At 43.6% G+C, this 13,606-nt stretch overlaps 1 protein-coding gene across 4 annotated transcripts in view; it reads left to right on the forward strand.

Moving 5' to 3' along the window:
- Nucleotides 1-13,606, forward strand: part of ATXN1 (ataxin 1) — a 477,765-nt gene that overhangs the window by 108,665 nt on the left and 355,494 nt on the right. The window lies entirely within an intron of this gene.

The following is a 13,606-nucleotide window of genomic DNA, read 5'->3' on the forward strand; positions in this document are numbered from 1 at the left end:
AGTGAATGTGTAAGCATCTCAGCGCTGGCAGGGGCCTCCACACGGCTGCTCCAGCACCCAGGGCTGCATCGGGGTAAGTTCATGTGGCTTCTCCTCAGGTATGTCTTGTAGGAAGTCACCCTTGACAGTTAAAACAGGAAACTGGCTAAGGCAGTTGCACCCTGGTCCGACCATCACAAAGCAAGAGACCCGAGAACTCAAAATGCTCACTGAGACATTTATCCCTCTGCCCTTCAATTAGCCCCACGTGTGTTTATTGGCCAGGTTGGCACAGTAAACTAACTACCTCAGAGGACCACAGTGAACTCCCGCCCTACCCCGACCCTTGTCCTCAGCCAAGGCAGAATGATCTGGTCCAAATGTCGGTACTGCTGAGGCTGAGAAACATCGCTTATAACCCCCTCCTTTTGATCATTTTCAGGCAATAAGCAGCCCACCTTGATGGAGGGTGTCTTGGGTTTCCAGCTATGTCACAAAAAAGCCACAAATGGAATGGTGTTAAGGAACAGACATTTATTGTCCCTGTATTCTGGAGGTGGGCCGTCAGGCGGGTTGCAATGTGGCTGAGGACTCTGAGAGAGAAGCTGTTCCCTGCCTCTCTCCTGGTGCTTGGAAACCCCAGATACGCTTTGGTGTTCCTTGGCTTGGGGCTGGTCTACCTTTCTCTGTCCTACACATGTCACATGGCTGCCCAACCACTGTGCATGTAACTTCTGCTCTTTCCTAAGACTGCACTCAGGTGAGACGGGGAGCCTATGCCCTTTGTGACCTCGTGTTCACTGATACTATCTGCAAGGCCCGTATTTCTCAACCAGGTACCAGAGGCTAGGGCTTCAGCATAGCCTCTTCTGGGAGACACACTCAATTCCTGCCCGAAGAGGAGAAGATGAGCTACAGGGCTGGGTGGGGAGAAGCTCGGTTAGGAGACAACTGGATCCAAGAGGTGACCGCTGCCGTAATGGGGGATGCACTCCTTGGACTCTAGCCTCTGTATGCCCTGCTCTGCTAAATATTTGGGTTCATATTCGCTAAATCTGAAAAGTAGGCGGGTTGTAGGCAGGAGGTGGCCTCTGTGCTATAGGTGACCTGAGTGGCTGCTTATTATTTGTTTGTTTATTTGTTTGTTTGTTTTTGTTTCCTCTTCTGTCGAGGTGCTAGCGTTAGCTTTCTTTAGCTTTTCTGTCATAAGTTCTCAGGCGCTTGGTGGTTAAGATCAGTACACCTTTCTTGTCTTACGGCTCTGTAGGTCAGAGCTCCAATGCAGACCTCGTTGGGCTGGCAGGACATGTCAACGGGGCTGCCAGCTGCTGCAGGTTTCCTCAATTTCCAAAGGCCACCTGCTGTCCTTAGCTCCTAGCCCCCTTCCTTTGCTTCCAAGCCAGTGGTGCCGTGTCTCTGTGTTTCCTCCAAGGCTACGTGTCCCTCTGCCTCCTATTGGCTCCCTCTTCCACTTCTAAGGGCCCTTTTGAGGTGTCTTGGTGGCACTGTGGGCTAGGCTTTGGGCTGCTAACCACAAGGATGAAGGTTCAAATCCATCAGCTGCTCTAGAGGGGGAAGATGAAGCTGTCTGTTCCCATAAGGAAGGATCAGCTTGGAAACCCTATGTAGAGTCATTATGAGTTGAAATCGACTTGATGGCACTGGGTTTCTTTTCGGTTTAGTGAGTACACTGAGGCCACCCAAATAATCCAACATGTTCTTCCCATCTAAAACGCCTTAATGTGGTCATATCTGCAAACTTCCTTATGCCAGCTATGGTAACATAGCCAAAGGGTTGGGGCATTTGGGATGTAGACATCTATTTTGGGCTGTGAGTTCCGACGGGCATTAGTCTGCTTGTCATGGAACCCAATGTGGTTTCCAGTGCCACATCCCCTGCCTGGAGCTGGATGTAGACAGAGGAAGCGTATAAAAATGATGTGGAGCTGGGGGTGGGGACATCTTCCTCTTCCAGTGCTATAATGTCAGTGTCTTAGAAGCAATTTTTCTTTTAGCTAATGTAGTGCGGCACAGAAAACATTTGGCAGATGTTGAAAAGTAATTGCTGAAATTGTCAAAAACACATTGCAATAAATGATAGAAGAAGCTGGAAACAGGTGGGAGACTACACTCTAAGACATGAAGATGCTACTTTGGGCTCCCACGGGGTAAGGGGATAGATAGCTTATTGGATTCAGATTCCTGAGACCAAGAGTCCATTCAAATGTGTCAGCAGTGGGGCCCACAATTGCATTGTTAATGAACATTCTCCTGAGATCAGTGAATGTAAGGTTTGGGGCTCTGTCTGTGAGAAACACTTTAATATAGATATGGCACCCTGGTGGCCTAGTGGGTTATGTGTTGGGCTGCTCACCTCAAGGTGAGCAGTTCAAAACCACCAGTGGATCCACAGAGGAAAAATGAGGCTTTCTACTCCTGTAGAGATATACAGTCTTGGAAACTCACAAGGACAGTCCTGTTCTGTCCCAAAGGGCCACTAGGATTCCTGAGTCTGAATCAGTGCAATGACAGTGAGTCTTTTGGTTTATAGTACAGACACAAATACCCATCTATCTTAAAACAAATAAAGATTAATAAAAATTAGTTGGAAATGAAATTACTAAATGCTTCTAATGTTGGAGGACAGGATAAATATATCTTGAAGTTCTTGGCAGCTCGGTTAAGTGTGGGGCTGGAGAAATAGGCTTTGTGTTTTGACTTCTCTAAATCCTTCCCCTGATGCCATATTCCTATTCAAATGGCACAGTAATGTTGACGCTTGAGTGTTTCTATTGAAACTGTTATTTTCCTTCCTTGATGAACTGCTTTATTGACATAAGTAAGACTTCGCTTACAGAGATATTAACCAAGAGGTAGTGGCTTAGGAGTGGGTCTTTTAAAAAGAGTTATAACTGAGCTATCATTACAAGTTTGTTTGGAAGCTTAAAGAAGAAATTTCAAACTTCATCATGCTCAAGAAATGCTACCTCTAGAAGAGGATGGGTCAGGTTGAACCTTCCCTGGGCCTTTCATATTCGGAATGGAACCCATCAGTGGCTATACAGGTGGTTCTGCCTCCTGGCAACCCCGTGTCTGTCGGGGGGGATGCCGTGCTCCACAGCCAGGTGCCCGTGGAGGATCGTAATTACATGTTGGGCTGTGATGCACATGTTCAACACCTGGAAACCTCCAGCAGCTCTGCAGGAGAGAGACTGGGCTTTCTACTCCCATAAACAGTTACAGCCTCGGAAACCCACAGTAAGTCACGTTGAGTCACCTTTGACTCAGTGACACTGAGTTTGGATACTGGTTCTCATGCTCCATAGGGTTTTCAATACTGCCCAGTCCTTAAATCCTACCTTCTCTATGGACTCCTTCCTGATACCCTCCCTCTCCTGCCTCAATGGGTTTCTCTTCTGAAATTCCCTAGCTTTCCTGCCCTTCTTTTGCATTATGGCGCAGAAATGGTCTCGTCTGTGTAGGTGCTGGCTTGCCAGGTGCCGTACAAACTCCCTGTGGGCAGGCACTTCTGAATTCAGTCCAAGGGCCGGCAGAACGCCTTTCCAAAGCACCCAGTAATTTCGTGTGCTGTCAATAGACCGATATTCAGGCAATTCTGACATCATTTTTCATGTTTCTTTTACATATTGTTTTTCACTTGTTTAGAAAGGTCAAACTTTCCATTTTACTTTGGTAAAACCAATTTTTTTCTTTTAAAAATAATTTTATTGGGGGTTCGTATAACTCTTATCACAATCCATACATTCATCCATTGTGTCAAGCACATTTGTACATTTATTGCCATTATCATTCTCAAAACATTTTCTTTTTACTTGAGTCCTTGATATCAGTGCCTCATTTTTCCCCTCCCTCCCTGCTCCCCACTCCTTCATGAACACTTGATAATTTATAAATTATTATTATTTTGTCATGTCTTACACAGTCTGACGTCTCCCTTCACCCACTTGTCTGTTGTCCGTCCCTCAGGGAGGGGGTTATATTGCAGATCCTTGAGATTGGTTCCCCCTTTCAACTCCATCTTACCCTTACCCTCGTGGTATCACTACTTTCATTATTAGTACTGAGGGGTTTATCTGTCCTGGATTCCTTGTGTTTTCAGCTCTTATCTGTACCTCTGGTCTAGCCGGATTGGTAAAGTAGAATTGGGATCATGATAGTAGGGGCAGGAAGCATTAAAGAACTAGAGGAACGTTGCATGTTTCATCGTTGCTATACTGCACCCTGACTGGCTTATCTCCTCCCTGCGACCCTTCTGTAAGGGGATGTCAAGTTGCCTACAGATGGGCTTTGGGTCTCTACTCCACACTCTCTCTAATTTATAATGATATGATTTTTTTGTTCTTGATGTCTGATACCTGACCCCATCGGCACCTCATGATAACACAGGCTATTGTGTTTCTTCTACGTGGACTTTGTTGCTTGTTAGTTAGATGGCTGCTTGCTTATTTTCAAGCCTTTAAAGCGAAAGTGCCAGACACTATATATTTTGATAGTCAGGCACCATCAGCTTTCTTCACCACATTTGCTTATGCACCGCTTTGTCTTCAGTGATCATGTGGGGAAGGTGAGGATCATGGAATGCCAGTTCAATAGAACAAAGTATTCTTGCATTGAGGTAGTACTTGAGTGGAGGCCCAATGTCCATCTGATACCTTAATACTAAATCTATAAATATATGCACATAGACCTATTTCCCCATCGTCATATATATAGTTACATGTGTACTTTCCTGTATTTAGACCTCTATAAATGTCCTTTTCCTCCTAGTTCTTTCCTCTATTTCCTTTTACTTTCCTCTTGTCCCACTATCATGCTCAGCCTTCATTTGGGTTTCTGTAATTCCTCTCGGTTACATTGCCCTTGATCAAGCCCTACCAGGCCTCCTATACCGTCCTCTTCATCAATTTTGGATCACTTGTTGTTCCCTTGTCCCTAGGTTTGTTAACACCCACTTCCTTTCCCCTGACTCTCTCTTTCCCATGTCCCATGGGAACCATCTGTCCCATTGTTTTCTCCTCCAGATTATTTATCCTGCCTATCTTATCTATAAAGACCTGCAGAGATAATAATAATAACAAAAATAAGACAAAGCAAAACAAAGCAACAAAAGAAAACAAAACAACAAATGACCAAAAAAAAAAAAAAGAGAGAGAAAAGCCTGTTAATAGTTTAAGGTCTGTTTGTTGACCTTTAGGAGTGTTTTCTGGTCAAATCTGAGGAGGTGCTCCACCCTGGTCCCAAAGTCTATTTTTGGTATTCCCTCAGGACTTCCTTGCTCTGCCTCCCTTGGTGCTCTGTTGCACGCCCTTAGTGTTTTGCCTCATAGTGGTGAGGTCAGATTGGGTACAATTCCCGTATGTGTCTCCAGTATTGTCCACCATATGGCTATGGCTCAATGAGGGATGTCATATCTCGTAGAGGGGCCAGCCTTATGGTCCTCTCTGTACATTGGCTTCTCTGAGCAGGGATATTGTCCTCAAGACTTGGTGGGCCAGGATGTGCTCCACTCTCTTGTCCTCTCCCTTCATTTGCTTCTGTGTGCTCTGATCAGACATGTACCTCTGCCTGAGCTGTAGCTCCAGTGTTATCCTCTGAAGTAAATTCTTTGGGGCAGGGGTGGGGGTGGGGGCTGTCCACATAGTTTGGATTGGGGTAAAACCAATTTTAACAAGAGCTGTTGGCTAATTGCTTTTAGGTTCACGATATCATGAGTATATATATAAAGTTAGCTAATGTAAATTTGCTTTCATGAGGGTGGTTTATAATCTAGATGATATGCCCCATGTGGAAAATTCTCATGGAACATAAAATTGAGTGGTGGTTGTGTGGTTGTGGTGAGCAGAAGCTGTCATTATACATTACTGGGTAAAATATACATTCATAGCTCATCAGCCAGAGCTGAAAAATCACATTTGTTTTAGTTTTAGTAACTGGCTTAAAAATACCCTAACTCGTTTTATTTCCTTTAAGTTGACTTCTAGTCGTGTGTTTTAGATGTGGCCTTTTGAGCAATAACTAAATGCATGAATGAAACTTGGCATTGCCTAGTCAGGGAGTTCTTCTCAGACTATTTTTGATTATTAAAAATTAAGTAGAGTTTTTAAAGAAGCTGACCCCAAATACTGATGGCCTAAGAAAGCTCAGAAAGAAATCTGAATGAGATATTGGTTCTTGGCATGCTGGGTATTCTTCACGTCTTCTTTCTTGTTCATTCACAACAAAAGGGAGAAGGCTAGTGGGGACCATAAAGTGTAAGTGTAAGTCCTCATTGTATTTCTCTCTCTCTCTCTCTCTCTCTCTCTCTCTCTCTCTCTCTCTCTCTCTCTCTCTCTCTCTCTCTCACACACACACACACACACACACACACACACACACACACCCCTTTCCTCCTTCAGTGATGTGCTGATCAGATCTGTTTTGTAAAGCCAGTGCTGTAGAATGGGTTGAAGGGCTATGATCCCAGTGAGGGATACAGCTGGGAGTAAACAGAGTCCCAGTATCACTAGAGAGGTGGCAGGAAGGGAAAGATTCAAGCCTTACAACTGGGAAGTAGAATGCAAGGATTTGGTGGCCGACTCATGAGTGAAATAAGGGAAGGAAGAAGTGTTGGTTCTGTTGCTCCTAGGAATTCCAGGGTACTAGGAATATGCTTGGTGGTGTTAGCTACAGTGTTGTTGGCCCCTGACTCTTTATAACTCCATGCCAATGGAACAAAATGGTCCTGAAATCCATGATCATCCAATGGGCTTTCGCTGGATGATTTTCAGGCCTAGATCACCAGGCCTTTCTTTCTAATGTGCTTTAATCTAGAAACTCGGTTGCAACCAGGCCAGAAACATAGTAACCCACTGATAGATGTTGGAGTCTGTGTATGAGGTGCATGGGCCAGGAATCCAACTAGTGTCTTTGGCATGGAATGGGAGAATTGTGACTGAACCCCCACTACCTCCCACATGAATAGGAGTAGGCTTAAGGGATCAGTAAGCAGAATTTCACCACCCACCATTTCTTAGTAGATTGACTCCTCTTATTTGGGAATCCTGGCTCATGACACCCTTGGCTCTAGCTCCTTGGTGTTCTGGGATGTCATGTTCTCAGGAAAGAGATCAGGTGATCATCGGTGCCTCCAACGTGCATGTGGAGAGAGAGGCATAAGTAAGTGTAGAGCTGGAAAGGTTGATTTGGGGCCACGTGTAATAAGAGACTCATTTTTATTTCAGTTTCCCAACTTAACTCATGCACCTCAATGTCCTAAAGCAATGGAAGACATTTGGTTTTGCCCAAATAAGTACAACAATTTACTAATGAATGACTATGATTCAGAGAACTTTCTTTTGTGGTTCAGGGCCCTAAGTGGCCCACCAAGATGGAAAAAAAGAACAGTGCTTCACAACTAAAATGACTTAAGTGTTGCCATATGTAAATACTTTACACACACTAGGATGGCTGCACCAGGAAATATGACTAAGAAGTCAATATGTCCCACACCCTTTCCCCACCTTCGTAGCTATTGAAATTTTCCACACAGAATGGTGTATGCAAAGAAGGGTAAAGTCAGTGTGGCACGTTTTAGAGCAAGGCAAAAATGGGCAAGGCTCTGCACATTGAGTGATGGAACTGACCGACGGGAATCTAACGTTCAGGATTGGAATTCTGTCACCGTAATTAGATATGAGCTGTTAGAATGACTCTCTTTTCTTGATTTGCATACAAGAGTCTGGAATGTAGGCTCAAGAAAGAAGTCTGCTACTAGCCCTGCTACTTTGATATATTGGATTTCCTAAGGGAAAGAGGGTTCGGGAGAGGTTGGCATCCTGCAGAAGGACTGCTATTACCACCACCTGACATTACATCGTGTTGTTGTAAATGATTTCAAAGAGTGACTGTAATATGAAGCAAGTGAGCACACTTAGAACACCCGGGGGTTCTGTAGTTTGTGATTCAAACAATAATATCCATGATGATGCTCCATACAGTTTGAATGGGCACCAGCAAGAATGGTGGAACTTTTAGACAGGGCCTGGCATGGTCAGTAGATTTCTGAGTGTACTCCAAATCCATCTTCTACCAACGCCCCAGATAGCAGTATACTGCCCTATGTCCTTTCAAAGGAAATTCATATTGGAATGGACCTTATTGTCTATACCCTGAGAATGTCACCTATAAACTTGTATGAAATTTCTCAAGAAACACAGCCTACTCTTCATTTTGTTATATGTCAGGGCGGAATGTGGGCGGGGCAAGAGGTTTAACAACACAAGCTGCACAAAACACATGCCTGTGTCCTTAGCCCTCCACTGAAGCAGACAAAAACGTGAGCAAGTATTCTATTTTGGTTTGCGTGTTCTGGGAAGTAGCAGGAGAGATTCTCCAGAGTTGTCAGAGCATTCATCATCTATTCATAACTGAGAGAGCAGTGATCGACCCAAATGCAGTAACACTACACCTATATAATGGCTGCAGCAATGTACTCCAACATGACAACGCTGGCGAGCGTGGCACAGGACTGGGCAGTGTTTCCTTCTGTTGTACATAGCATTACTATGAGTCAGAGCTGACTCAATGGCACTTAATAACAAACAACCTGTCAGAAGGGGCAGGTGAGCCCACAGAGGTGGATGGCCCTGGCCCTTTCAGTTGAGGAAAGGGGGAGGTGAATTAAATATGGGGGGATCCACGTATTTTGAGTGGGGCTTTGTCAAAATGATTCAGAATTATCCATTGACTCTATCTGGTCCAGGATCTTGTTGTTGGGAGATTCTTAGCCACTGGTTCGGTTTCTTGCTTAAAGGTCTGTTGGTATTTCCTGTTTCTTCTTGACTTCATCTTGGTAGATGATGTGTTTCTCAGACTTTATCTTTCCATTTCCCCTCAGTTTTCTAATTTGTTGGGGTGCAATTGGTCCTCTTAGCAGTTTGCTCACGATTCTTTTGACTTCCATTGGGTTGGTTATGATGTCTCGCAACTTCATGTTTGTTTGGTTTTATGTAGTGTTTCTGATGTTCCCATGGTCAGGATAGCTGAAGGGTTGCTGATTTTATTGATGGGGCTGTGACAGTATCAGTGTGTGTGGGTGCTGATGGTTTCGGGTCATGTCGTCAGTGTCGTTGAGTTGGACATGTAAAATGTGGCAATGGCACATGTTGGGTTACATATTTTCTGGAAGTATCTAGAAGGTATCGAGTAAGTTTGTGATGATTCTGGGATAGGTGAGGAGCATATTGGCCCAAAGGGCAGGGGTGGGATGAGAATAAACTGACCTGAGGGAGCGGAGGCTCTAGAAAGCACTTGAAAAAAATAATACCACCTCAGTGGTTACTGGGCAGTCTTGGAAGCAGCAGGGATTTTCATCGACCTTGTCTTCTAGGTGTGCTTTCTCGGGAGAACAAATAAGGGATGCAGGCTGACGGTACCTTGGGTTTTGTTTGCTGAATGTCTTTAGTAGAGTTCCAGGCTCGTGACCTTTCAAGAATAAAGAGATTGGACCTCACAGCATCTGTTTCATTTCCGGTCGGTTGATGAGAGACAAAAGAGTCTTACTGATATGTCCAGGTTTTAGGGTGAGCTCTGTAGGAATGTAACTCTCCCTTTTGGTATAACAGAGTGAAAAGGCTATTACATTGTTTTGGAGTCATGGACAGAGGAAGAATGATTGGTGCTCAGTGAACTATGAATTAGAATGGACACCACATCCAAACCCAATCAAGCTCACTTTAATTGAGTCGATGTTGACTCATGGTGACTCTATAGGAGCAGCCCCTGTGGGTGTCCGAGATTGTAACTTTTCAGGAGTAGAAAGCTCTGTCTTTTTCCCCCAGAGTGGTTGGGGGATTTGAACTTCTGATCTTGCAGATCTCAGCCCAACGTATAACCACTTCTCTACCAGGGCTCCTCAGAGACTGAATTGGGAGTGGTTCAGAGATTCTTCAGCATTAGAGGTTGGAATCCAGAATCTGTCATTTATGATATGACCTCAAGTATGCTATTTAACTCTCTTTCTCCACGTCTCAATCTATAACCTGATCATCAGGTAAGGATCCACCACCAAGAACAGCTTTGACACTGAAAGAGATAATGTAGGACTTAACACTGAAAGTTTAGCCATTGCTGTCATTCTGTATACACATTTATAACTGGAGCTAACCAGTGTTGGTGTTTTCTTCTAAATCATATTTATTTATTTTCTTATTGTTGTTGAGGACATCCTCGGCAAAACAGCCAATTCCACAGTTTTGCCTTGGGTGCGTCAATCCATTGATGACCTGCTTCCAGGTCAGCAGTGATTCTCTCCTCTTCTTTGGAGCATGTCCTCCTTCATGATGGTGTACTCACCACTCCTAAGTTCCTTTCTTGTCTTTCAAGTTGCTGTTGCGAATTTGATCCCACGGAGAGAGTTCGTAAAAGAGCACAGTGCTGAAAGCAGACTTCTTTTGTGTGTGGTCTACTTAAGCTAAATTACTGTTTGGCTTAATGGCTTCGAGGGATATTTTAGGTTTAAGGTATAAAGATGATCTCAGAGCAAGAGCTTCAAGGGGGTCACTCAGCTTCTATGGCTCTAGAAAGGCTCTAGGGTTTATGAGAATTTGAAATTCTATTCTATATTTCCCCCTTTGTTCAGGGCTCCTCTGTGAAATCATTGATCAGAATGTTCTGTCATGGTAACTGGGTACCGTCTAATTTTAGTATCATGGTAAAGTTGTTTGTGGAGGCAATTGGCTACACCTATGACATCCCTGGAGGGGGTGGGGTGGCAGGCGTGGACTGCATTGGGTGACAGAAGATGACACCATAATGAGAGGCAGGCTATGAGACGTTTGTGCAGTATCTAGCAGAAATATATGTCTTAGAGAACCATTCCTGTATTTACTTATAACAACAATAACATTTTCACAAGCCCAGTTTACACGTATCAATATACTTTCAAGGCTAAGATAAAGCTTGGCGCTAATTTACTTCTTGAACTTCAGAGCTGTCACTATTACCTAATTGCAATGACACTCTTGATAACAGTTTTACCTGCGCATGCTACAAGTTTGTTTGTTTGGGTTAGCATTTTTATGCTCAACGATCTTATCAGATTTTTAATGTTTTAGCAACAATATTGTGGTAATTACATTTCAAGTTGGGAGTTACAAATTGAAAGATTCTATGGGCAAAATATTGAATGATGCAGTATGCATAAAAAGAAGATGGAAAGAATACACAGAGTCCTGTATCAAAAGGAGCAACCTGACATCCTACTATTTGAAGAAGTAACATCGGAGTAAGAGCCAATGCTTCTAAAGGTAGAAGACAGCTATTTTGCAACTGGCTGGAAGAGACCATATCTGTAATCAAACCAAAGAAAGGTGATCCAAGAGGATGCGCAAATTATAGAACAATATCATTAACATCACAAGGGAGTAAAATTTTGCTGAAGATCATCCAACAGTGGCTGCAGCAGTACATTGACAGGAAGCTGCCAGAGGCTCAGGCTGGATTCAGAAGAATATGTGGAACAAGGGATATCATTGCTGATGTCAGATAGATTTTGGCTGAAAGCAGAGAATATCAGGAAGATATTTACATCTGTTTTGTTGATGATGGAAAGGCATTCAACTATGTGGATCATAACAAACGATGGATAGCTTTGAGAAGAATTCCAGAATACTTCATTGTGCTCATGTGGAACCCAAACGTGGATCGAGAGGCAGTTGTGTCAACAGAACAAAGGAGTGTCTCATGGCTTAAAATCGGGAAAGGTGTGCATCAGGGTTTCATCCGTTCACCATTCTTATTAAATGTGTATGCTGAGAAAATAGTCAGAGAAGCCGGATTACATGGAGAAGAATGTGGCATCAGGATTGGAGAAGGCTTATTAACAACCTTCAATATTCAGACGACACAACCTTGCTTACTGAAAGTGAGGAGGAATTGAAGCACCCCCCGAGGAAGCTCAAAGAGTGTATCATTCAGAATGGATGTCAATTCAATATTAAGAAGACCAGAATCCTCACAACTGGACCAATAGGTAACATTATGAGAAGCAAAGAAAAGATTGAAGTTGTGAAGGATCCATAAGTAACACTTATGGAAGCAGCAGTCAAGAGATCTTGCAACACAATGCATTGAGTATATCTGCTATATGACCTCTTTAGGGTGTTCAAAACCAAAGAAGTTACATTGAGGACCAAGCTGTTCCTGACCCAAGCCATGATATTTTCATTTTCCCCATCTATGTGAAAGTTGGACATTGAATAAGGATGGGCAAAGAAAATTAAATGTATTTGAATTTTGTTGTTGGCGGGGAATTGAAAGTAACCTGGACTGCCAAAAAGAACCAACAGATATGTCTTGGAAGAAGTACAGCCAGCATGCTCCTTAGAGCCATGGATGGAGAAACGTCGTCTCACGTACTTAATAGTTCTCCGGAGAGACCAGTCCCTGGAGAAGGACATCATGCGTGGTGAAGTAGAGGGGCAGTGAAAAGAAGAAGGTCCTCGGTGACATGGAGTGGCTGAAACCTAGTGTCCGCAACAAAGGGCTCAAGCAGGGGGACAACTGAAGATGGCTCAGGACCGGGTGATGTTTCGTACACACAGGGGGTCACTGTGAGTCGGAACCGACTCTGGCACTTAACAACAAGAAATGGTGCTGAATAGTATTTGTTACCCTTTATCAATAGCTCTTTTTGAGAACAAAGTTGTAATGAAAGAATAAAGAGGTGGGGAAAGGCTTCTGCTCAGTTACTATTAAAGTTGTAATTCAATGTAGAATGATTTTATAAAACAATTTTATTGTTAATATTAATACACAAACCAAATCGCATTACTCTGGAATTGATTCCAACTCATTAGAGATCCTGTATAATTTTACTGAAGCTGCAAATCTTTATAGGAGTGGTTAGCCTCATCTTTATCCTTTGGCGGAGCTGATGAGTTTGAATGACCAGCCTCTTGGTTAGCAGTCCAATGCCTCACCCAGAGTGCTGCCAGGGCTAGTAATTCAAGAAATAGTATATTGAGGCAAATTTCAAATATATTTATCACATAGTATTTTATTATTAAAATGGAGAACAAACAATATGGTTTCTTTATTGTCTGGTATTTGTGGAGGCCCATGGCAGGTGGCACCATGGGTGGCTGCAGTGGCTGATGCCATCCCTGATGCTGATGGCTCCAGAGAGCCAGACGTCCAGTAGCCTCTTATTCCTGGCTCTCCTTGTCCTTCTGTTGCTTCAGGTGAATTGAGACCCATTCTGTGTGTTGGACAGCTGTGGGAAAACTTTTAAGACCTCAGGCACTACCCAATGAACTAATTAGGAGACCAAATAGAAGTGCTATACTAATTATTAGGTCAATTACCTGGAATGTCCCATGAAATCGTGACCCTGAACCTCCAAACCAAGGACCCACATACCCGGAGGTGTTCGGTTGTACATAAGCAACCTCAGCACTGACTTTTGTTTGTGTGTGATTGTTGTAACTATAACAAGCACGCAATTTTGGGCAACTTGATTTTCACAGGTGTACAGCTTACTGACATCAACCGGCTGTGCAACCCAACCCTTAATTGATGTGATTGTCCAAGTCCCTGTTAACCCCGCTTCCTTCGTCTCTGTAGCCTT

Source organism: Tenrec ecaudatus, chromosome 1 (genome assembly GCF_050624435.1).
Source record: "Tenrec ecaudatus isolate mTenEca1 chromosome 1, mTenEca1.hap1, whole genome shotgun sequence".
Classification (NCBI taxonomy): Eukaryota; Metazoa; Chordata; class Mammalia; order Afrosoricida; family Tenrecidae; genus Tenrec; species Tenrec ecaudatus.